This window comes from Anabrus simplex, chromosome 2, assembly GCF_040414725.1.
Source record: "Anabrus simplex isolate iqAnaSimp1 chromosome 2, ASM4041472v1, whole genome shotgun sequence".
NCBI classification, from domain to species: Eukaryota; Metazoa; Arthropoda; class Insecta; order Orthoptera; family Tettigoniidae; genus Anabrus; species Anabrus simplex.
Genome location: NC_090266.1, coordinates 680136412 through 680159801, shown reverse-complemented (window position 1 = coordinate 680159801; position 23390 = coordinate 680136412). Strand labels below are relative to the sequence as shown.

Here is a 23390-nt window from a genome sequence, read left to right as displayed (position 1 = left end):
AATAATTTGGAAATATCTCGAAATTCACTTTCCACATTCTTCATTGGAGTTCCTTTATTTCATTAAAATAATATTGAAGATATTGGGGAAAATATATTATTATTATTATTATTATTATTATTATTATTATTATTATTATTATTATTATTATTATTATTATTATTATTATTATTATTATTACGGGGATACTCGTGGAGCAGAAAGAGGTTAAAGAAGGTGCGGGCTTGAATTGATCTAACTACAGTCTCAAAATTAATTTAAAACTTTAACAAAGGTTATATTTCTTTAGAATTTCAAAAATCAACAAATAGCAATATAACAGGTACAATTAGCAATATTGGAACAAGTCAAGGAAAATACAATATTAGTGAATTCGACAGGTCCTGGTCTTCAAGCTCCTCGCTTTACAATTCTTGAGCTCCCAGCTCAAATTTACAATTCAAAAAAGGACAACTTTAGTGAAGGTCAGAAATCCCCCAAATCAAGAACACTTGCTCCCAAAATTACAATATCTAGCCTTCCAAAGGCTTCCAAGTAACCAACCTACAGGGCCTTTGCGGCAAGGAACAGGTTAAGTAAATGGCCCGAAACACAAACTAAAAGGAGGCGTATGCTTGCACTCCTAGGTATGAACACTAAAACAAGCTAAGGGGCTCTAGGCCGATGAAATAGGGGCAATTCCCAAACTACTGAGGTGACTCGTATAGAAATTACTTTACCACATTGCAGAATGAAAAACAGTTATAAAAACGTAGTCACCTCAAACCAAGATGAAGGGGAGCTCGAGAGGGTAATTCACTCTCTATCCCCGATTTACAGTTAAAGATTTTATGACGTTTTTACATTACCTGGAAGAAGTTACATTTTAGAAAAGCTGGTTACATAACTAAAGAGTCGGACCTTTCCCTCGGATTAAATTGCGGAGGTAGCAAGAAAGAAAGAAGTTATGTGGCCATTACCTGGTAGATGTTGTTGACCGATGAAAGAGGCCGCCCGCCTCCTGCTTTGACACATACACTCAGAAAGATGACGATCAATTGCCAAGAAACATGCAAAGCCGCAGTTTATAAACCCTCAGGTAAGTTCGAGATCATTCAAGACTACATCAGCCACACCCTCTCAATTTAATTGGTCAATTCAAAAAGTAACACTCAAAATCGAACAAGAAACCTGCGATAGGTGGAAAATTAATTACAGAAATTAGGGATTGGCTAGATTCAAAACTGGCGGAAATCAAAAGGAAATATTGCCAACCCAAAAATAAATGAACATCAATCAGTTAAAAAACCTAGAAATACAAATCTTCTTTAAATTATAACTTCTTACAACTCGCACCAGGGTGAATGATCATAGTTTTTAGTGGTGTCCTCTGTGAAAAAATGTCCAAACTTCTTGATGAATGTCGAACAAAACAAGTAGAAATTCACTCAGGTTAGGCAACTGCACAATAACAAAATTACTCAATATTTTTGTGGTGACACCTTCTGAGTAAAGTTCTAAGTTGGTGTAGTTTCGGTTTCACTGTTTTACCAATAGATGAGTTCTTTGAGGCGCTGAATTTGAATGCGCGGCTTTGGGGTGTACCTCCCGGTACAATTATTATTATTATTATTATTATTATTATTATTATTATTATTATTATTATTATTATTATTATTATTGGAACAACTGAAAACTCTATAAATTCATTCGAAAATCATAAGTGCAATTCTCATATTTTAAAAACCGAACTCCAATAATTTATACAGTGGTGTTCCATTGCCTAGAGGTAAGTATAAAAGACGCCTTTTCTCAAAAAAAGAAGTTATTTCTCTTTCTAGTACATGTATCAGACGAAATTATTATTTATAATTGACCTTTTTAACAATGATATACTTCATATAAACTACAATTCACAATAAATTAGTTCCTTTTACACGGATTTACTACGAATATTAACCTAAAGCGCGCAAGAACGGGGAACTAAGCACTTTACTAGCAGAAACCTGGTAATAATTCCACAAGCTAGAAACTTTGAACATTTTGACACAACTCCATCATAAGGAAAGCATTTACAAAACCTTGGGTCAAAGCACACAAACTTGTGTAAGGGAATATTCATTATCAACTACATTCGTTTATAAACGTACAATAAATATCATACACGTTCTTCCAGCCTATTAATTTGTTATAGATACAGTTATGCACAAGGGGTGTTCAAGTGAAACAGAGATTAGCGTTCTAGAAGCGTACTCTATATGTATTGGACAACATTCGCTGTATCACAACAACAACAGCAACAACAACAACATACTGATGACAGGTTACCATTCAGGCACCTGTCCCAAAGCTGAACAAGATCCGTTATACCTTCCACAATGAAGGACGCTGGTTACAGGTTGAATCACTTTTCTTCAGCATCAGGAACCAATGTTTAATCGAGAAGAACAACACGAAGTAGTGAACTATAAAATAGAAGAGATGACTGAAAATGAAGTATAGCAGGCCCTTCAGAAATAAAACCAAGGCAATGTAGCTAGTCCTGTTGGTATAGGCCAAGTAATGAAATTTAACCAAGAAAACAGACTAATCTACACGAGCCAACCATTGACAAGGAGGGTTTGTTATCTAAAACTCTAATGAACTAAACTCTTAAATAAATATATCATCAGCGCTTATTAATTCATTCTTGAAATAAACACGGTTTTGGAATGCGTACTGAAAGCTGGTTAATTCTTAATCGTAGAAAACTGAGTGTGTTAGAGTCGTTAGCTACCTTCGCCCCCGCTACTAGTTTTTGCTTTAGGCTGGTGAACCTCAGTACTATTTGCATCTCCAGAAATAGAAATTTCGAAATTATTCCACTTCCTAACGGGGAATAGAATCCATGTCCCTTCGGGTGAGCCGAACACGCCTTTATCGTCTCGGCTAGGCAAACCCTGCTACTCGGAAGTGACGTCAGGAAATGTTCTTCAACACAAGTGTTCATCGACCGAGCGTGTCCCAAGTACACATGCTGCATGCACACCCACGGCCTTGTGGACTGTAATAGCGTAGACATGCATAGCATCTAGAAACATGAGCGTACGGGTCATTCATATTTAGAAGAGGTCTTCGAACTGCCGTGTTCACTTTCTCGCACCAAGTAACTGATAATATTTAAGGTACAACAGTTGTAATAATAATAATCGTTAATTCCAATTTCTAAGGAAATCAGTTTGTAATTCTAGATTTACTTCCTGAAATTCTTCAACTTCACAGGCAAGGTAGCGAAGTGATATCGTCCATGGTTCGAATCCCCGCCAATGCATGTGGGACTTCTGAAAAACGACAAGTTGCCTCCCTATGGTTCTGATTCGACATACATCTGGAGCTTCTGTGGCTAGAATCACGGGTATCAGCAGCCGCTTGAAACAGAACACGACTTAACCGGGCGAATACCTCATTTCTTACCACAGGGGAGGCGGGAGTTTTCAACATTTATGCTGCTTTACAGTTAGCTTTAGTGAAACATTTAGTGATGGGGTACTTATGCTATATTGTGTTTGAAACAGTGAAAAAGAACAATAGTACAAATCATGTCTGTATTTCCGGTCTTTTAGGCCGTGGTCCAAAAGCATATGTTGGTCACAGTGAGCTCCACTGTGAACTTCGCAGCCATGGAAGTCAGTCGGAACTAGTGATGGGATAATCAAATACCTCCATCCGATTATTTAAATAATCGAAAAAATTGAATAAAATAATCGAATGAGTTTCAAATATCATTTAGTTCTGTCGCATACAATATTCGGATGCGTTAAGAGTCAAATTTTCGGTTAAAATGTGTCGGATAAATAATCGATTGAAATAAGCGAATACAGGTCCTACCAAAAGTTTAAGGACACCTGCATATTTCATGAACATGATTCCTGTCCTTAAAATTTTAGTCTCAGGCATACGACTGTTTACAGGGAACTAGAACCTATTTAGAGGAACATTTTGTCAAATTTTCATTAAAACATCGCTCTTTCTTTCGAAGTTATTAAAGTTCTTGTTTATAATAATTGGAAAGAAAATAGCTATTTTTTAATACTTGAGGAGATATGGACAGTACCTTTCCGTTCCTCCATTCCCTTACCCCCACCAACAGCGTGTGGCAAGCCTTCCAAATCTTGACCTCACCCAATGTTCCTTAACTTCGAAGATCCCACGGAATCCGGTGTTTCAACACGGCTACGGCCGTTGGTATAATTGTAATAGAGAAACAATGTATTTCAATTTAAAAATATCCCCCGTTTTATAGCTGGCAACAGAACCACAGAAAGTGGTAAAAAACAAACATTCCTACACCTAGGGTGGACAGGAGACCCCTCAAGCTACCAATATTATATGTATGTTACGTTATAGCGGGATATCTACAGTACAACGTAACACAAAAACGATTTCCGATCTGTACGAATCAGGTGCTAAAAGCCGAATTACAACCAGAAGTTGCTTTCGTGGGTCTTGCAGTGGCCTTCCTCGTTCCCCGATTTTCGGTTTGGAAAGTTTAGGGCCAGTGACTCTGAGTAGATATTCGAATGCTGATCCGGGAAATCGGAAATGTTTAAATTCAGGTTCGTAGTAGTTGCTAACAACATGATCTACATAGCCAGTTGTCCTAAATGGCTTATCGTACACCAGTGCGGAGCCGACGTATTAGTATTCATCATCATTGTAATCAGATTGTTCCTACGAGATAAAGAATAACAGATACTGTTTTAAGGCACAACTTGGTGAGGAAAGTAGTAACAACTCATATAGCACGCTGCTATGAAGAAACTCACTTGGAAATTAGACATTAAATTCCTTGCAAATGAGGTTATGGTAAAACAAATAACCTTCCTTAATTGATTAGCCATATTTTGTTACTGTGCATTCACTCCAAGCGTTCACGAAATACCGTTACTCAGAGATAACCTTACTAGTTACTCTACTCTACTCCAACCCTACTCGGAGCCGTATTTTTTGAACGCAGCCCAGTAAATTTGAACGATAGTTTTGAGCCCCTGCTGCCATGTCATGATGGATGCAGTATTATTGTATCTGTATTTTGGCACAGGCCAGAGCAAAAGTGTAGATTGTACCAAAGTCTCATTTATGACTGTGGCAATATGGAAGCTGCTGAGGTACCGGTAGTGTTGAGTGATGACACTTAGAGCACATAACCTGTGCATGTCCGACTCGTTGGCTGAACGGTCAGCGTACTGGCCTTCGGTTCAGAGGGTCCCGGGTTCGATTCCCGGCCGGGTCGGGGATGTTAACCTTAATTGGTTAATTCCAATGGCACGGGGGCTGGGTGTATGTGTTGTCTTCATCATCATTTATTCCTTATCACGACGCGCAGGTCACCTACGGGTGTCAAACAGAAAGACCTGCACCTGGCGAGCCGAACCCATCCTGGGATATCCCGGCACTAAAAGCCATACGACATTTCATTTCACCTGTGCATAGCGAGTAGAAGGGAGAAGTGTGCACTCCCCTAGTTAATCGGTTCCTCCGCTAGGCCGCTCTCCCGGCAGTATTTGAGCTTGAGCTTACAAGTCAGCACACGAATAGAAGACAATTATTGCATGCAAAATATTGTGCTTTTGCTTACCATTCCAGAAGTCAGTTCTCAGATAATTTAGATAGCTTCCGGGTACACTTTGCGGTCTTAGAAGATTTCAGTTCCTTTCTCATCTGTCTTATTACAAAATAAAATCGACATTTCATATAATGTAACACAAGTTTAGGGATAATGTTCGCAACATGGTCATCGCAGCATCCTAATGCTTTCGAATTAATAGTAATACTGTGCAAACTGTCCAAACACTCGTAAAATATATCACCCCATAGACTATGTTCACAGGAGAGTTTTTGTTTTACTACACTTTCAACTTGCACGAACACATTATAAACTGGTCTTGAAGGATGGTTGAGGAAAGTGCTGTCAGTGCTGTATTTATTGCTATAATCCCTAATAAATGTGAGGGCTGCGGCAAGTATTTCTTCTGTAGGCGTTCCATGAAGCAGGCTGACACATTTATGATATTTTGTGACCTTGGACACATTGCGTACTATATATTCTCCTAGATACTAAATCAAACACTCCTTTGCAAGACTGCGGCTATCACTGACAATTAGACCTAAATTGTTCTCCCAGTCCGGTAAGAGGTCATCCATGTTCTCAGTGAAGTCTAGTGCTTGTCTTATTTTATTTTGCGCATTTTCTACTACAGCCTTATTTGTCTCTTCTGTCTTCTTAGCCAGTGTTCTCATTTGATTGACGAATTATGTCAATGTCAGTTCAAATTTGGGCTCACAATTACTACCCGATGACAGGGCAAGTTTGGTTGGGATATAAACAGACTGCAACATGTGTAAATTCAGAAAACATATTGTTGAAGGGTGATCGTCACAACTTAATGAGCGTAGTATACCAAATTGCCGTTCTAGTGGATCTTGATTAAATTTGGCTGTGAGCACATATCGGAATCCATTATTCCATAAATACTCGGACACCTGTGATGTGCTCTCAATTGTTACTCTTAAGGCCGGTCTCCACTGATAAACATTTAACAACAACATGTTAAACGTTAAAAGTGTTAAATGTTAACTGGTGACACCATCAACATGTTAAATGTTGAATATTGTTTCATTTAACATTGTGTCCACACTTAATAAACATGTTAAATTTAACTTTCTTTGTTTATATGTAGGTAGTTCATCATATCAGTTGTCCGACTCGTTGGCTGAACGGTCAGCGTACTGGCCTTCGGTTCAGAGGGTCCCGGGTTCGATTCCCGGCCGGGACGGGGATTTTAACCTTAATTGGTTCGCGCAGGTCGCCTATAGGCGTCAAATGGAAAGACCTGCACCTGGCGAGCCGAACCCGTCCTGGGATATCCCGGCACTAAAAGCCATACGACATTTCATTTCATTTCATCATATCAGTTTGCGATAATAAAGTTAGGTGGTGTCTAGTATTTTCAAACAAGGACAATGGACTCAGATGAAAAAGATTTGGCCTTTGTTATTGCCACTGTTTCTTCTTGTTATGATATACAAATGCAGTTTTATTAGACACATTTCCTCCCCTCATCCTGCTCATTGCTTCAAAAGCAAAACACTATGAAGTATAACCTTCGTCCGTTCCCGCCCCCCGACTTCAGACTTTTTCTGATTTTTTGCAATACTCGATTGTACTGGGAGCGGAGGTAAGCTAGGTTCTTTTCGATGCACTCGCGGGAATAATTATAATATAATAATTATTATTATTATTATAATATAGAGTTCCTGGAAACTGTCGGCTTTCTTCGCTTTATCTCTGTATTCCTTTGATGAGACATCCCACAAACAAGGCCTTTCTATTATATCATTAATTAAGTCCAAAGGAATCTTGCTCCACTCCATTTCTGACTATAAATATTAGTATAGTGTAGACAGAACGACACGCGTACGCGTACCGGTACTGGTACTGGTACTGTATTTGTAGCTTATAACAAAGAGAATGAGTGTTGCGGAGTGTTGTAACTATAATTCTACTTCACGAGAAGCACGTCGTTTGCGTCGTTTGGCTATCTGTTAACATGGAAACGGCAAGGAAGTTGTCGAAGCTGTGCCAACATCTCACGTTCACGAACAACGAATTGACTTGACATGTTTTCCACTTGGAGCGGAAAACACGCCAACATGTTAAAAGTGTTAACCTCAACATTCTGAGTTAACATGCAAAGTCAATTGGAAGACACAAACACAATATACATGTCAATTGTAACATGTTGAATTGAACATGTTGGTGTTAAATGTTAATCAGTGGAGACCGGCCTTTAGGGATTCAAGAGTTCTTTCTGAAGCAAAAGTATTATTCTTCCCACTGAGGTTATCTCTCCATTTTATTAAGGTTTGATGCCCTATTGAATCTTTATAAAGAGCCCCTGCTGGTGTAGAAGTATTTAATACATGTATTAGGATGTTTAATTCCCTTGTGAACGTTTCTGTTGGTTCGCTGTCTTCAAATCCCCCCGAGTTTATCTGTCTAAAGAATTTTATGCCATTTGCAACATAATTTATAAATAACTAAAACGCAAGCCTCAAGTTCATGCGCTGAAATGAAGTGGGGTCTATATGTGCAGACGTTAGCTTGTGGCAAACTTTCACACCTGCAAATTTATGGCAGTTATCCGTTTCAAAAACTTGTCGATAGAATTTAAAGTCCACAACTTCATTATTGTAATAGACTTGCCTTTTGCCGTGAAAATTATTTCTGATGCACTTAATTATATGTATAGCATCTGATGACCTTCCCTTCTTTTCCATTTCTTCCTAAATATTTCCACACCTTTTTATTAGACTTATTTCCATCTGAGGTGAAACCTATAATTCTGGCGCCAATTCGCTCCAGTTGTAAGACCAACTGGATTAAAATTCGTGACAAAATATCACCAGGTGTGGAATTTCGGCTTGCATACACAGCAACTGGTTGAACCCAATTATGCAATAGGGGCACAAACATGAACACTAATGCATGATTTGAGAGTTTATTTTTCCCGTGTTCTTGGGTGTGTTCTCCTAAATTTACGAATCCATCAACTTTTAACGAGTTGGTCTTAAACTGAACCTCTTCTCTCAGTTTTACTTCGTCATATATGAGAATTCCCGTGCGAACATTTTCATTCTTCTTATCGCAGAAATAGTTCACAATAGCACTAATGGCATGGGTGTTCACCCCGTAAGGGGACTTAAGACCTTTAACTAATTTTCGCAGGTGAACCTCCGAAGGAACGGGAAGTATGTCATGCCTTAAACAGTGTCTATAGCCCTTAGGTGATATAATTTTAAATAAGAGACTATCAAAAAGGAATTCATTATCATATCTAATCGATTTCTTATTTCATAGCTGACAATATTTTTAGCATGGTGTCAATAATCACCCTTTGCTTTCTGCTTAATGTCGGCTCACTTTAATAATTTGGCTGTAATTTGGAATCTCTTAGTTGTTCTTCTAGTAACAAAATCTTAGCATTAGCTATTTTCAATTTATTACGGATAGCCATTAATTATATTACGTACCTGTCTCTTTAGTTTGTTTCTAAGTGAACTTTTTGTCTTTTTAGCTGTGTCTGAATCTATTTCATTTCTTTTAGCACTCTCAAAAACTGCATCGAATTTTAATTCGCGGTGAGGCCTGTGTGATTTGTTCCTTGAACCTTCCTCCGTCTTCGGAGGCTATCTTTTACGGGGTGATTTTCGTTTGTTTAATTGTTTCGTGAGATATTGTGGCAAATTGGGGAATATATGAGGGAGTTTTCAGTTTCCATCTATCTCTAGGAATTTCCACCTGTTTACTTTGTATTACAAATGAATCTGGTTTAACAATAAATTCATCAGAAAAATGTGAATCGCACACATAACATTTATCAGAAAGCTTTTTGTCCTTCCTGGAAATCGCCGTTTCCCATTTTGAAAATCCTGCTTCATTTTTAGGTGGTTTGAAGAAGTGTTTACCTTTCGTAGTTTTGTAGCCAGACTTACATCCTGGAACGAAGCAAGTAGGCATTTTTTCCTGGTCGGTATTTTGGTTTTTTAAACTTAGCACTATATTTACACTAAATAAAAGAATACCATCACCAAATTACACGCTCTTCACTTTAACCTAACAGTAATGCACGAGAATTAAGTTTTTGCCTTCACAGAACAACACTACCGAACATAGCCATATTACAACTACAGATAGCAACGGCCTGGGTGGAGGATACAACTGGGGAGAATGACCAGTACCTCGCCCAGGCGGCCTCATCTGCTATGCTGAACAGGGGCCTTGTGGAGGGATGGAAAGATTGGATGGGACAGGCAAGGAAGAGGGAAGGAAGCGGCCATGGCCTTAAGTTAGGTACCATCCCGGCATTTGCCTGGAGGAGAAGTGCGAAACCACGGAAAACCACTTCCAGGATGGCTGAGGTGGGAATCGAACCCACCTCTACTCAGTTGACCTCCCGAGGCTGAGTGGACCCCGTTCCAGCCCCCGTACCACTTTTCAAATTTCGTGGCAGAGCCGGGAATCGAACCCGGACCTCCGGGGGGTGGCAGCTAATCATACTAACCACTACACCACAGAGGCGGACTACAGTTAGTTTACAACATGAAATACTAAAGATGTTCTAACAAATTGTTACAAATATATAATTTACTCACATATGTAGTTTATCCTACAAATCCTTCTTGAACATGTTTAATACTTACACGAATTTCGACTGTTGAAATATTTGTCCGGCACCTTCGGCACCTTATCTGAATGGTGAGCATACTGGCCCTCGGTTCGGAGGTCCTCGAGTTCGATTCCCAGCTAGGCCAAGGATTTTAACTGCGACGGTCAATTCATCTGCCACAATCACTGGCTGTTTGTGTTCGTCTTAATTCACATCCCCTGATCTACACGCAACACACCACATTACGAAAAAACACAGAAACACGCAATAGTGAACACATCCTTTCTCAAAGGGCCGCCATCAGGAAAGGTATCCGGCCGTAAATCTGGGTAAAATCCGTGTCAAGTGATGACTGCAATACATTAGGGAAAAAGTGAGGAAAAAGAAGAGACTTATGTGACATTGCCTAGACTTTAACTAAGTTACAGAGTCTAGGATACCTCCTCATGCATATTTTACTCTATACTAGAGGAGGGGTGTATTCTGCCCGAAGGCAGGTCCGAACCTCCGCAGAGGTGTGCCTGAGCCGGAGTTTACGTACGGTAGGGTGGCCGGTTCTTTTCCGCTCCTTCATTCCCTTACCCCCACCAACAGCGCGTGGCAACCCATCCAAATCTTGACCACGCCAAATGTTGCTTAACTTCGGAGATCCCACAGTATCCGGTGTTTCAACACGGCTACGGCCATTCGCGTACTCTATACTGTAACTCTATATATTCCTCTCAACTTGGGAGCGTGGGTTGGTGACCACGTTTCCCCTAGCCGAGTCTGGCACTACTACCACTCCTTTGTGCCAGGCTCCTCACCTTCACCTTTCCTATCCGACCTCCCTTGGCCAACACTTGTTCTGTTCTGACCCCGACGGTATTAGGTTTCCGAGGCCTAGGGTGTCTTTCGCTTTCAAGCCCTTCGTGGACCTTCTCTTTCTTTCACAGCCCGGCTCCATGGCTAAATGGTTAGCGTGCTGGTCTTTGGTCACAGGGGTCCCGGGTTCGATTCCCGGCAGGGTCGGGAATTGTAACCTTAATTGGTTAATTTCGCTGGCACGGGGGCTGGGTGTATGTGTCGTCTTCATCATCATTTCATCCTTATAATGACGCGCAGGTCGCCTCCGGGAGGCAAATCAAAAGACCTGCATCTGGCGACCCCAACTTGTCCTCGGACACTCCGGGCACTAAAAGCCATACGCCATTTCATTTTTCTTTCTTTCGCCAGTATCGTGATTTCTCAAAGTGTCGGTCCTTTTCCATTTTCCCTTCTCACAAGTTTTAATGTCCGGCTCCATTGCTAAACGGTTAGCGTGCTAGCCTTTGGTCACAGGGGTCCCGTGTTCAATCCCCGGCAGGGTCGGGAATTTTAACCATAATTGGTTAATTTCGCTGACACTGGGACTGGGTATGTGTGTCGTCTTCATCATCATTTCAACATCATCACGACACGCAGGTCGCCTACGGGGGTCAAATCGAAATACCTGCATCTAGCAAGCCGAACTTGTCCTCGGACACTTCCGGCACTAAAAGTCATACGCCATTTCATTACAGGTGTTAATAGTGGATGGTTGCCCAGTTGTACTTCCTCTTGCAACAAAATTCACAAACACCTTACTATTAGATGCATACATCTCTCTTTTTACCATTTTCTCACATTCCTCTGATAATATTACATAGTTTTTCTGTCCTTCCTGGTCTCTTCCATTCTCTCTGTTTAACAAATTCACAAGAGTATAAAGTTCAAGTTCATCTGCAGTTTTAGGTAAGACTTTCTCTGATTCCTTTATTTCTTCGAAGTCTTTTACAGAGTGTTTCACTTCTATTTCTTTATTACATAAAATGCATTAATTTTCTTTATTTTTATGTACTCCCATGGACTAACAAATTATCCCTCTCATTTCCCTTTTGGTTACCATGTCTGTCCTTACTAGCATATTTTTCATTTAAATGAGGACATTTCGATCGATGAAGCAAAATATTTTTAGAGAAAGGGCGGAAACATAATGCAGGAACAATTTCAGGTACCAGCAAGAGAATTCTTGAAGAAAGTATGTAAGAATAATTTCATCGTTCAAAGCATAGTTAAGATGATGACTTCGTATCTTCTTTCAACAGCAGAGATCTCATTTCTCAAAATTCACTGGTTAGGCAAAGCCCTGTTATAATTTTTTTTTTTTTTTTTGCTATTTTGCTTTACGTCGCACCGACACAGATATGTCTTATGGCGACGATGGGATAGGAAAGGCCTAGGAATTGGAAGGAAGCGGCCGTGGCCTTAAGTAAGGTACAGCCCCGGCATTTGCCTGGTGTGAAAATGGGAAACCACGGAAAACCATCTTCAGGGCTGCCGACAGTGGGGCTCGAACCCACAATCTCCCGATTACTGGATACTGGCCGCACTTAAGCGACTGAAGTTATCGAGCTCGGTGTTATAAAAATGAGTCAGTATTCCCTATTCATCCATCAGCTATATTAGAATAACATAGAATTATCTCTTTTAATTGTAGGTAGGGGAATGTACGTGCTCAAAGATTATATTCTCGCAAACATAAGCTAGCATTCTTAATGTAAGCATTCAGATCTCGTGCGGAATCAAAATGTTTTAAAGTGTACCTGTGGCAATCGTCAGTTGATAAAATATAGATAGTAGACAGAAAGCAAGCTTTTGAGTTTCAGGATTTCTTTTGAAGGTTTACGTCTGACTGCGATGTGTTTGATTTACTGTTTAGTTGCAAACTACGTTAGGTGGTCTGAGACAAGGTGAAATAAGGAATGAAGGAGGAAAAGAACGCTCCGGATGGCCACCGAAAGTTATTCTAGCTCGGAATCCAACAATTAAATCGCGGTCCCTTGGTCCTCTGGCAGTGCACGCATTCGATGTACTTCTCTGACTGACAGGTTGAAGCCCCACTCTCACCCAACCACCACCATCATAATTTGTTTCGTCCCGGGCTCTGATGTATTCTAAAATGCCAAACTCAATTTCCTATCCTCGCCCTTGTCGACCATCGCTAATGGATAGTATTGTCTGCAAAAAGCAGAACAGGTAGACGGACACCTTCTGCTCATCATTTTCACCTTATTTGTTCAGAGTTAAGGAATGTCCACAGACCAGACCTTGAATGCTTGGAAGGTCAACGATCCGGTCTTCCTACCTGAGTCAAGTGAATAGTGGAAACTAAAACTCGGTCCTGCATTCCTCAGCCAGCTAGAGGTGCCCGGACCAGCTTCCGCTATCACAAGAGCGGGCAGCCCTCACATAGTAGAAAAATAAAGCAATTGAAATGGTCATATCCACCCACTATAAGTCAAGTCTGTCACTACCTTTCAGGAAAACGTAAAAAACTTTCCACTTGCCAAACCAATTTAGCACACAAATAATAATAATAATAATAATAATAATAATAATAATAATAATAATAATAATAATAATAATAATAATAATAATACACAGCTGTGAGCTCGCATCCGGGAGATAGTGGGTTCGAACCCCACTGTCGGCAGCCCTGAAGATGGTTTTCCGTGGTTTCCCATTTTCACACCAGGCAAATGCTGGGGCTGTACCTTAATTAAGGCCACGGACGATTCCTTCCCATTCCCAGGCCTTTCCTATCCCATCGTCGCCCATAAGACCTATCTGCGTCGGCGTGACATAAAGGAAATAGCAATAATAGTAATAATAATAATAATAATAATAATAATAATAATAATAATAATAATAATTACATACATCATCATGTCCGCCTCTGTGGTGTAGTGGTTAGTGTGATTCGCTGCCACCTCCGGAGGTCCGGGTTCGATTCCCGGCTCTGCCACGAAATTTGAAAAGTGGTACGAGGGCTGGAACGGGGTTCACTCAGCCTCGGGAGGTCAACTGAGTAGAGGTGGGTTCGATTCCCACCTCAGCCATCCTCGAAGTGGTTTTCCGTGGTTTTCCACTTCTCCTCCAGGCAAATGCCGGGATTGTACCTAACTTAAGGCCACGGCCGCTTCCTTCCCACTTCCTTGTCTATCCCTTCCAATCCTCCCATCCCCCCACAAGGCCCCTGTTCAGCATAGCAGGTGAGGCCGCCTGGGCGAGGTACTGGTCATCCTCCCCAGTCGTATCCCCCGACCCAGAGTCTGAAGCTCCAGGACACTGCCCTTGAGGCGGTAGAGGTGGGATCCCTCGCTGTGTCCGAGGGAAAAACCGACCCTGGAGGGTAAACAGATGATGATGATGATGATGACATACATCATCATTACAAGCCATCATGCCTTTCAGGGTTCAGTCTGCAAACCTCTGTGAATTTACTAAATGTCGCCACAATCCTGTATTTGCAACTAGTGCTGTGGCCCCATTTAGTTCTATACCACTTACCTTTAAATCGATAGAAACTGAGTCGTCTTGGTCTCCCTCTTTATTTAAGGAGTCTTCAAATACCAATTATTGCGACTGTAACATCTTCAGTTTATGAGTTATAAGTATCCTCGTACAAAGAATTGAACTACTTTTTCAATTCTTTCACCCACCCCCAGCCAACGGCCGTAGCCATGTTGAAACACTGGATCCCGTGAGAGATCTCCGAAGTTAAGCAACATTGGCCGTGGTAAAGATTTGGATGGGTTACCACGCGCTGTTAGTGGGGGGTAAGGGAATGGATTAGTGGAAAGGAACTGGCCACCCTACCGTACCTAAACTCCGGCTCAGGCACACCTCTGCGAAAGTTCGGACCTGCCTTCGGCAGAATACACCCTTACCTTACCCTACCCACCCCCAAGTGGATTTTCTGAAAATAAAAAGTACGTATTTCTTTATTTTTAAGTGAGACTCCACATACCAACTTTCACATTTGCAACATCATCAGTTTTTGAGATATCAGTATCCTAATAAAAATAATTCAACCCCAATTTCAGTCCGTTTTACCCCCCCCCCCTCTTAAGTGGTTTTTCCGAAAACAAAAATACATGTTTCTTTATTGTTACGAGATTAAAAATACCAACTTTCACGTCTAACATGTTACGTTTCTGAGATATACTGTAGATATAATCTTTTTTAAAATTCATCCCCTTTTGTCACTCCTGTTCACCCCCCATTTGTTGTATTTTCCAAAAACATAAAACTACGTGTTGGTTTATTTTTAAAGCAGATTCCAGATACCAATTTTCATGTCTGTAACAGCTTCAGTTTTTGAGATATAAGTATCCTCATAAAAGGTATCAACCCTCTTTTCACCTTGTTTCAACCCCTTAATGGTATTTTCGAAAACCAAAAAACGTTCTTCTTTATTTTTAAAGGAGATTCGAATTACTTATTTTTACGTCTGTACACTTTTAAATGTTTTGAGATAGACCTGCCCCTGGGAGCCGAACTTGTACTCGGACACTCCCGGCACTAAAAGCCATACGCCATTTCATTTCCTCCGTTATGTTTAAATACACTTGCTGTCTTAATTTTATATTTTTATATTCCTGGTGTCTTATGTTGTACAACATTTCATTCATTTCATATTCGGAAATAAGCAGTTTTGTTGTAGCAACATTCCATCTCAACTTACCATCCGACATTTTGGTAGTCAAATCTTTTGCAAAAGATAGCAGGCTGCCCATACCTTTTACCAAAGAAATCGTATAAAATGACATTAAAAAAAATATTCCTCCATTACATTGTCATATATTTTATTACAGGTTTTTGACAAATTCCTTTGATACTGTAATACCAGTCTAACACACATGAGATGTGAAAAGGACCAGCTATTTCATGAAGGCATTGCTCCGATTACTGAGAAGTGAATCATGACTAGATAATGTAAGCAAACTTACAGTTTTATATGACTCCTGGTATCGTGAACAGAGCCCTGGACTAGTCATGAGGAATACGAACCATACGGATGTGACATTTCACTTTAAAAATCTCGCATACTCTCGCTTCATGAGCCGCGGCCGTATTGTTGAGTTACTATCGACGAACTCACTAACCTAGAACTCACAGGGGAACTATTTTGGGTTGGATCAGACAGTTTTCAATGAAATTTGGGTGAGTATCCTATATTAAACGTTGATAACCATAAAATGCCCGACTCGTTGGCTGAACGGTCAGCGTACTGGCCTTCGGATCAGAGGGTCCCGGGTTCGATTCCCGGGGATTTTAACCTTAATTGGTTAATTCCAATGGCACGGGGGCTGGGAGCTGGGTGTATGTGTTGTCTTCATCATCATTTCATCCTCATCACGACGCGCAGGTCGCCTACGGGAGTCAAATAGAAAGACCTGCACCTGGCGAGCCGAACCCTTCCTGGGATATCCCGGCACTAAAAGCCATACGACATTTAATTTCATTTTACCATAAAATCATTGTTAGTGTTATAATTCACTGCTGAAACATAGCTACGTGGCTCGGAGCAGTTAGCTGATAACACCAACAATATTTCGTGCTCTATAATTTTACCAACACGTACTGTATTTGAACATATCAAAACATTACGGTTTTCATACTCCTATATCATTTACAAGGGGAGCTACAATATTATGTAGTACGAAATTTGTATAACCTAAAATATATATAAACGTGCATGAAATTAATATAACCTTTTATTAGCACAACCTATGAAATGAAATGGCGCATGGCTTTTAGTGCCGGGAGTGTCCGAGGACATGTTCGGCTCGCCAGGTGCAGGACTTTTGATATGACTCCCGTAGGCGACCTGCGCGTCATGATGAGGATGAAATGACGATGATGACGACACATGCACCCAGCTCTCATTCCAGCGAAATTAACCAATAATGGTCAACATTCCCGACCCTGCAGGGAATCGAACCCGGGCCCCTGTGACCAAAGGCCAGCACGCTAACCATTTAGCCATGAAGCCGGACTGCACAACCTATTAAACTGCCGGATTCCTGTTTAGAATCACACATTCTGTCATGTAACAACGGCAGACATATCACGATACTCCGACGTCTTCGTTAATCGTCCTATTAAGTTTCATGGTAATCGGTAGAGGCATGATTTTTTTCGCATTAACGATAAACGCGACAAAAAATATTTTGAAGCGATTTTGTGATATCTTTACGAATCATATGTTTCTGGTTAAGAAAAAAATGGATATTATGGTCGCGAAATAAAGCGATAAGGCCATTTTAAAGCGAAATTCAATTATTTCGCGATAAGCGCGATATTACAGCGAAATCTGTAGTGAATAACGAACTTGACATTTTGTTCCAAGATAGTGTATGAAAACAGGAAGAACGAACAATTATTCATCATTAGGAAAGAAATATGGTATTAATGTTCTGAAAATTATCATCAAAGAAAAGGGGTTGGCTCCATGCTTCTTGCCAAACGAAACGTTTGGAACGTTGTTCTTTTGGTGGCTGGTAATCCCACCCCAGCCCGGTGTATTTCGGCTTCGTGGTCAGGTAAAATTAAGAAAGTGATCACGTGATCACAGACAGTAGCGAAGATGGGTCGCTAGACAAGTGTTACGGTGCACAGCAGAGCTAAACCGTTTGCGAGTGAAGGTTTATACGTTTCGGAAAGCAATATTTTAATGTGTAAATTTTGTAATGTTCGTATCGTGTGGGAGAAAAATGATACTGTCTCAAAGCATTGTTTTAAAAATAAGGAACATTCAGAACGTAAATTTTGCATCCGGGAGATAGTGGGTTCGAATCCCACTGTCGGCAGACTGAAGGTGGTTTTCCGTGGTTTCCTATTTTCACACCAGGCGAATGCTGGGGCTGTACCTTAATTAAGGCCACGGCCGCTTCCTTCCAACTCCTAGGCCTTTCCTATACCGTCGTCGCCATAAGACCTATCTGTGTCGGTGCGACGTAAAAACCCCTAGCAAAAAAAAAAGAACGTAAATTTAGCACTCCAACAGTGAAACGGCAAGCAACAATAGAACTCTCATTAGATGTGCAAAAGAAAGCTAAAAGTGAAAAAATTGAATTTATTCACGTAACAACAGCGATGCTACTCAAAGCAAACATCCCGCTGGAGAAGGTAGACGACCCTGCAGAAATGAAATGGCTTCAAAAGTATGTACCAGGTATGTATATTCTATCAATTAACCTCCACAATCAACGATCAGTGATAGTAATGAAACCTTTAATGATTATTTTAGAATTTCGTTAAAGCGAAATTAAAGCGATACGGCAATATCTATTTCGCGAAATAACGCGAAAATTAGTATCCTTCTCGCGAAATCGTTCAAAAATTAATGGGAAAAAATCATGCCTCTAGTAATCGGTCAGGTCGAGCCCAAGGAGTTCCCTTGGCGGTGGACTGAGTATTACTTTCTAGCGGTTTAACGTCGCACTAACTCAGACAGCTATTCAGTGACGATGGGATAGGACTGGGAAGGAAGCGGCCGTGGCCTTAATTAAGGTATAGTCACCATTTGCCACGTGTGGGAATGGGAAACTGCGGAGAAGCGTCTTCAGGCCTACTGTTTGTGGGGTTCGAACCCATGAACGCTCATATAACCTCACAAGATCGGGAGTAAATGTCTGCAATTTGTCTAGCAAAATGTGCATACAGTATACATCCAGGAACGAGTTTTTACTTTCGTTATTTCGAACAGCATGGAGACTTCACTAAGTTCCATCAGTAGGCGTGTTAATCTTCAGCATTCACTCGCCCGGTTACAGTGCTTTTAACAGATGATGAGAAACTTCCTGCCAGTAATGTGGGGCATGGAAATGGGGGCAGTGATTTTTGAGGTACCATTATTGAATATTTGAGATGTATTGCGTAATAACATTTGAAGTTTATTGCGTCGAGACACGTGGATCTAAATCTCAGTGTTCACGATTCTGTAAATACGGATTCTCAACAGTTTTCCATTCCTTTTACCTGTTTAAAACCCGCAACCGACATCGACTCTAGCTGTGTTACGAAAACACTTGGTGTGAAAATGTGAAACCACGGAAAGCCAGTTTCAGGAATGCCGACGGTGGGATTCCGACCCGCCATATCCCGAATGCAACCTCACAGCTACGTGACCCGAAATGCGCAACACACTCGCTCAAAAGTTTTCCATTTAATCCGAGAATACGGAAAGATGATCATTGAATCGGGCATTTGTAAAACTGCATGAAGTTTTAAACAAAACGTTTTGAGAAAAATTGATAAATCTATCTATTGTTAATTAATTATATGTTACCTTTGTGAAATGTTTACTTACTTTCTTTCTTTCTTTCTTTCTTATTCTGTTTACCCTCCAGGGTTGGTTTTTCCCTCGGACTAAGTGAGGAATACCACCTCTACCGCCTCAAGGGTAGTATCCTGGAGTGTGAGACTTTGGACCGGGGAATACATTTGGGGAGGAGTACCAGTACCTCATCCAGGCGGTCTCACCTGCTATGCTGAACAGGGGCATTGCGGAAGATGGGAAGATTGGAAGGGACAGGTAAGGAAGAGGGAAGGAAGCTATTTTTTTTTCTAGTTGCTTTACGTCGCACCGACACAGATAGGTCTTATGGCGACGATGGGACAGGGAAGGGCTAGGACTTGGAAGGAAGCGGCCGTGGCCTTAAGTTAGGTACCATCCCGGCATTTGTCTGGAGGAGAAGTGGGAAACCACGGAAAACCACTTCGAGCATGGTTGAGGTGGGAATCGAACCCGCCTCTACTCAGTTGACCTCCCGAGGCTGAGTTGACCCCGTTCCAGCCCTCGTACCACTTTTCGAATTTCGTGGCAGAGCCGGGCCTCCGGTGGTGGCATCTAATCACACTAACCACTACACCACAGGGGCGGACTGTAACATTTTTACAAGGGGCATTAGTGTGTTTTAGTAAATCATTGTATTTTAATTCTCTCACTTCATATCATCTTAACATATTATTTTAAATTATTGGACTAAGGCCATATTAACTAATACCCAAAAAAGCAACTCTAGTATGCTAATACAGTATTCAGTCAAATATTTTTTATTTCAGATTCAAAATTGTTCATATCATTCACAAATTAAATTCAAAATATTATAGCCGACCTTAAAAAGTTCTTTCACAGTATTCGTTTCCGAACGTCACATATTTAATGACAATGCATGAGTACACAAATATATGTAGTTTACAATAAGAAAATCACATGACTTTCACGTTATTCCTACAAAAAGACAAGAAATATATACAAAACTCAGAATATTATTTATAATATCTTCAGGGTGTTCTTGTAGACCTACTTACCGTCTCTGTCTCCATGGCTTAGGAGTGAGCTGGCCACTGCGATAAGTTGTTGTACAAATCGACATGTTGATGTGGGACAATCATTTTCCCGTTCGCCTCCGCAGCGTAACGGTTAGCTGAATTAGCTGCCATCCTCGGAGGTCCGGGTTCGGTTCTCGGGACTGCGAGGTATTTATGATAATAATAATGTTATTTGCTTTACGTCCCAGGTATTTATGAATGGCAGGACGGTTGATATGTAAATATGCTGCTAACCAATTCGGACCGCTGTTTGATTTTTAAACGGATATTGTTTATATTATTATTTCTGCGTACATGTATTGTTTTAATATGTTTTTGTTACCGAAGTGGAAGAAGAAAAAAGAGAATGCACGAAACACTCAGAACCAAAGAGACAGAGTAAGTGGCTGCGTGGTTAAGGTCACGTAGCTATTAACTAGCATTCGGGAGACAGTGGGTTCGAACCCCACTGTCGGCAGCACTGAAGATGGTTTTTCGTGGTTTCCCATTTTTCACACCAGGCAAATGGTGGTAAGGCCGCGGTCGCTATCTGCCCATTCCTAGCTCTTTCCTATCCCATCGTCGCCATAACACCTATTTGTGTCATTGCGACGTAAAACAAATTGTAAAAAAAAAAGAAAGAACCAAAGAGTATAGAATATTTTGTTCTTTTCGATCAAAACCGCAAAATTTTGAAGAACGGAACTGTGCTCTAATGTGGGAGATTTTAAAATTGAGAATTTGATCTCTGAAACGCCAAACACTCAGCTTATGGTTTAAAGAGCGCACAAGGGGTACAGAACGAGGGGAAACCGTATTGTTCCGGGTAAAAACATACATCTAGAAGCCTGAGATGGAGAAGAGTAACCTCGCGGATGTTTAAAATATTGCTTTTTCTGCGTTCTAGCTGAGAATTAAAGTACACTGCAAGACAGGGGCATCGTACCAGGACCTGAGGGATAAGAGACTCCAACTTCGAAATTGCGAACGGTGCGGTTCTCCAATCTGTTATTTTGTTACGACATCGAGTACTTCCTATAGCAGTGCAAGACCGACTACAATATATCAGACTTTAATAATACTATCGATTGGGAGGAAAATAGCACTTGCGTGGGCGAACGTTTGAGACATGTGGTTGGTTCATGGCTGTGTTTACATTGTGTTATTTTGATCAAGTAATTGAAGTATATATTTGGTGAAATAGTAATCTATAGCGGTTTATTACTATGGTGCATTGTTAGGAGTATATATAACGGTATTGTTGTCCGACTCGTTGGCTGAACGTTCAGCGTACTGGCCTTCGGTTCAGACGGTCCCGGACTCGTTTCCCGGCCGGGTTGGGGATTTTAACCTTAATTGGTTAATTCCAACGGCACGGGGGCTGGGTGTATGTGTTGTCTTCATCATCATTTCATCCTCATCATGACACGCACGTCACCTACGGGAGTCAACTGGAAAGATCTGCACCTGGCGAGCCGAACCCGTTCTGGGATATCCCGGCACTAAAAGCCATACGACATTTCATTTTTTCAACGGTATTGTTTATATAATAGTGTGTATATATTGTCGTACCGTGACATTTGACGAAATGGGTCGTTCCTGGTTGTAGATCGAACTATACCGTTGCGCATATTTCAACGTTTAAATTCCCTAAAGCTTTCGAACCAAAATTTGTGGTTAGGGAAGATCTCTTTCCAACCAAAAATGGTGAGGCTATTCGTATCCCTCGTAAAATTCATGAATTAACTCCTGATGCAGTTCCTACAATTTTCTCAAATCAGCCTTCTTACCAAACAATTAGACTCCCCAAAGGTAGGAGAAATCCAGAAGAACGATTACAACAAGCGATCGACAGGGAGGGGAAGAATTTTGCTAAGTGGTGTGAGCAGGATTTTAATACCATCTTTTGAAGACTTCAGAAGAATTCTCGGCAGCAAACAGGTGGCTCCGTTCACAGGAATTCTTCTTCATAATCTGTTTACCCTCCAGGGTTGGTTTTTCTCTCGGACTCAGCGAGGGATCTCACCTCTACCGCCTAAAGGGCAGTGTCCTGGAGCGTGAGACTTTGGGTCGGGGGATACAACTGGGGAGAATGACCAGTACCACGCCCAGGCGGCCTCACCTGCTATGCTGAACAGGGGCCTTGTCGGAGGATGGGAAGATTGAAAGGGATAGACAAGGAAGACGGAACGAAGCAGCCGTGGCCTGCAGGAGAAGTGGGAAACCACGGAAAACCACTTCCAGGATGGCTGAGGAGGGAATCGAACCCCCTCTACTCAGTTGACCTCCAGAGACTGAGTGGACCCCGTTCCAGCCCTCGTACCACTTTTCAAATTTAATTGCAGAAGCGGCAATCGATCCCGGGCCTCCGGGGGTGGCAGCTAATCACACAAACCACTATACCACAGATAGGGTCGTTCACAGTAATTATGAGTGAAAATAGTGTTCTTTGTATTATGATAGATGATGGTGGTAAATTTGACGATGTACCATCAATGAATGTGTATTTCAAAGTATCGAGTTCCTTAGATGTAAAAGTGTTATATAAGGATCTGTGTGTGCCTACTGAGAAGTTTAAGTGGATACTGCAGTGTGAAGGAAACCGTGACCTCAAGTGTAATAGGTGGAGTAAGCTGGACAGTTTGGTGAGTCATCTTTCAAATCACAGTGATGAACATGTTTCCACATCTGATAGAATTTCTGTCCTAGTGATTTTTTAAAGGAGCTTTGGTTCTTGACGGTGATCTGGATATAGTAAAACGTAGAAAAATTAAATTTGCTCTAGAACAGTTGGAATTGTCTGTAGTAAGTCATGTACAGTATTCGTCAGGGTTTCTTATATGGGCTGCCACAATTTCTTACTCATATCCAGGAGCCTATCAGTCCATTCGTAAAACTAACCTTATGACTCTACCTCATCATGTATATCTTCGTCAATTATTAGGTAGAATAGGTCCAAAAGGCTGTGGTATTGGATATTCTCAAAAATGTTTCCTAATGGTGAAGTCTAAACTTTTGAATGATGAGGATAAAGTTGTTACA

General features: G+C 41.0%; 1 protein-coding gene across 1 annotated transcript in view; it reads right to left on the bottom strand.

Annotated features, from left to right (window-relative positions):
• The window catches only part of LOC136864362 (myosin-4), a 635412-nt gene that overhangs the window by 508536 nt on the left and 103486 nt on the right, over positions 1 to 23390 (bottom strand). The gene's annotated exons all lie outside the window — the stretch shown is intronic.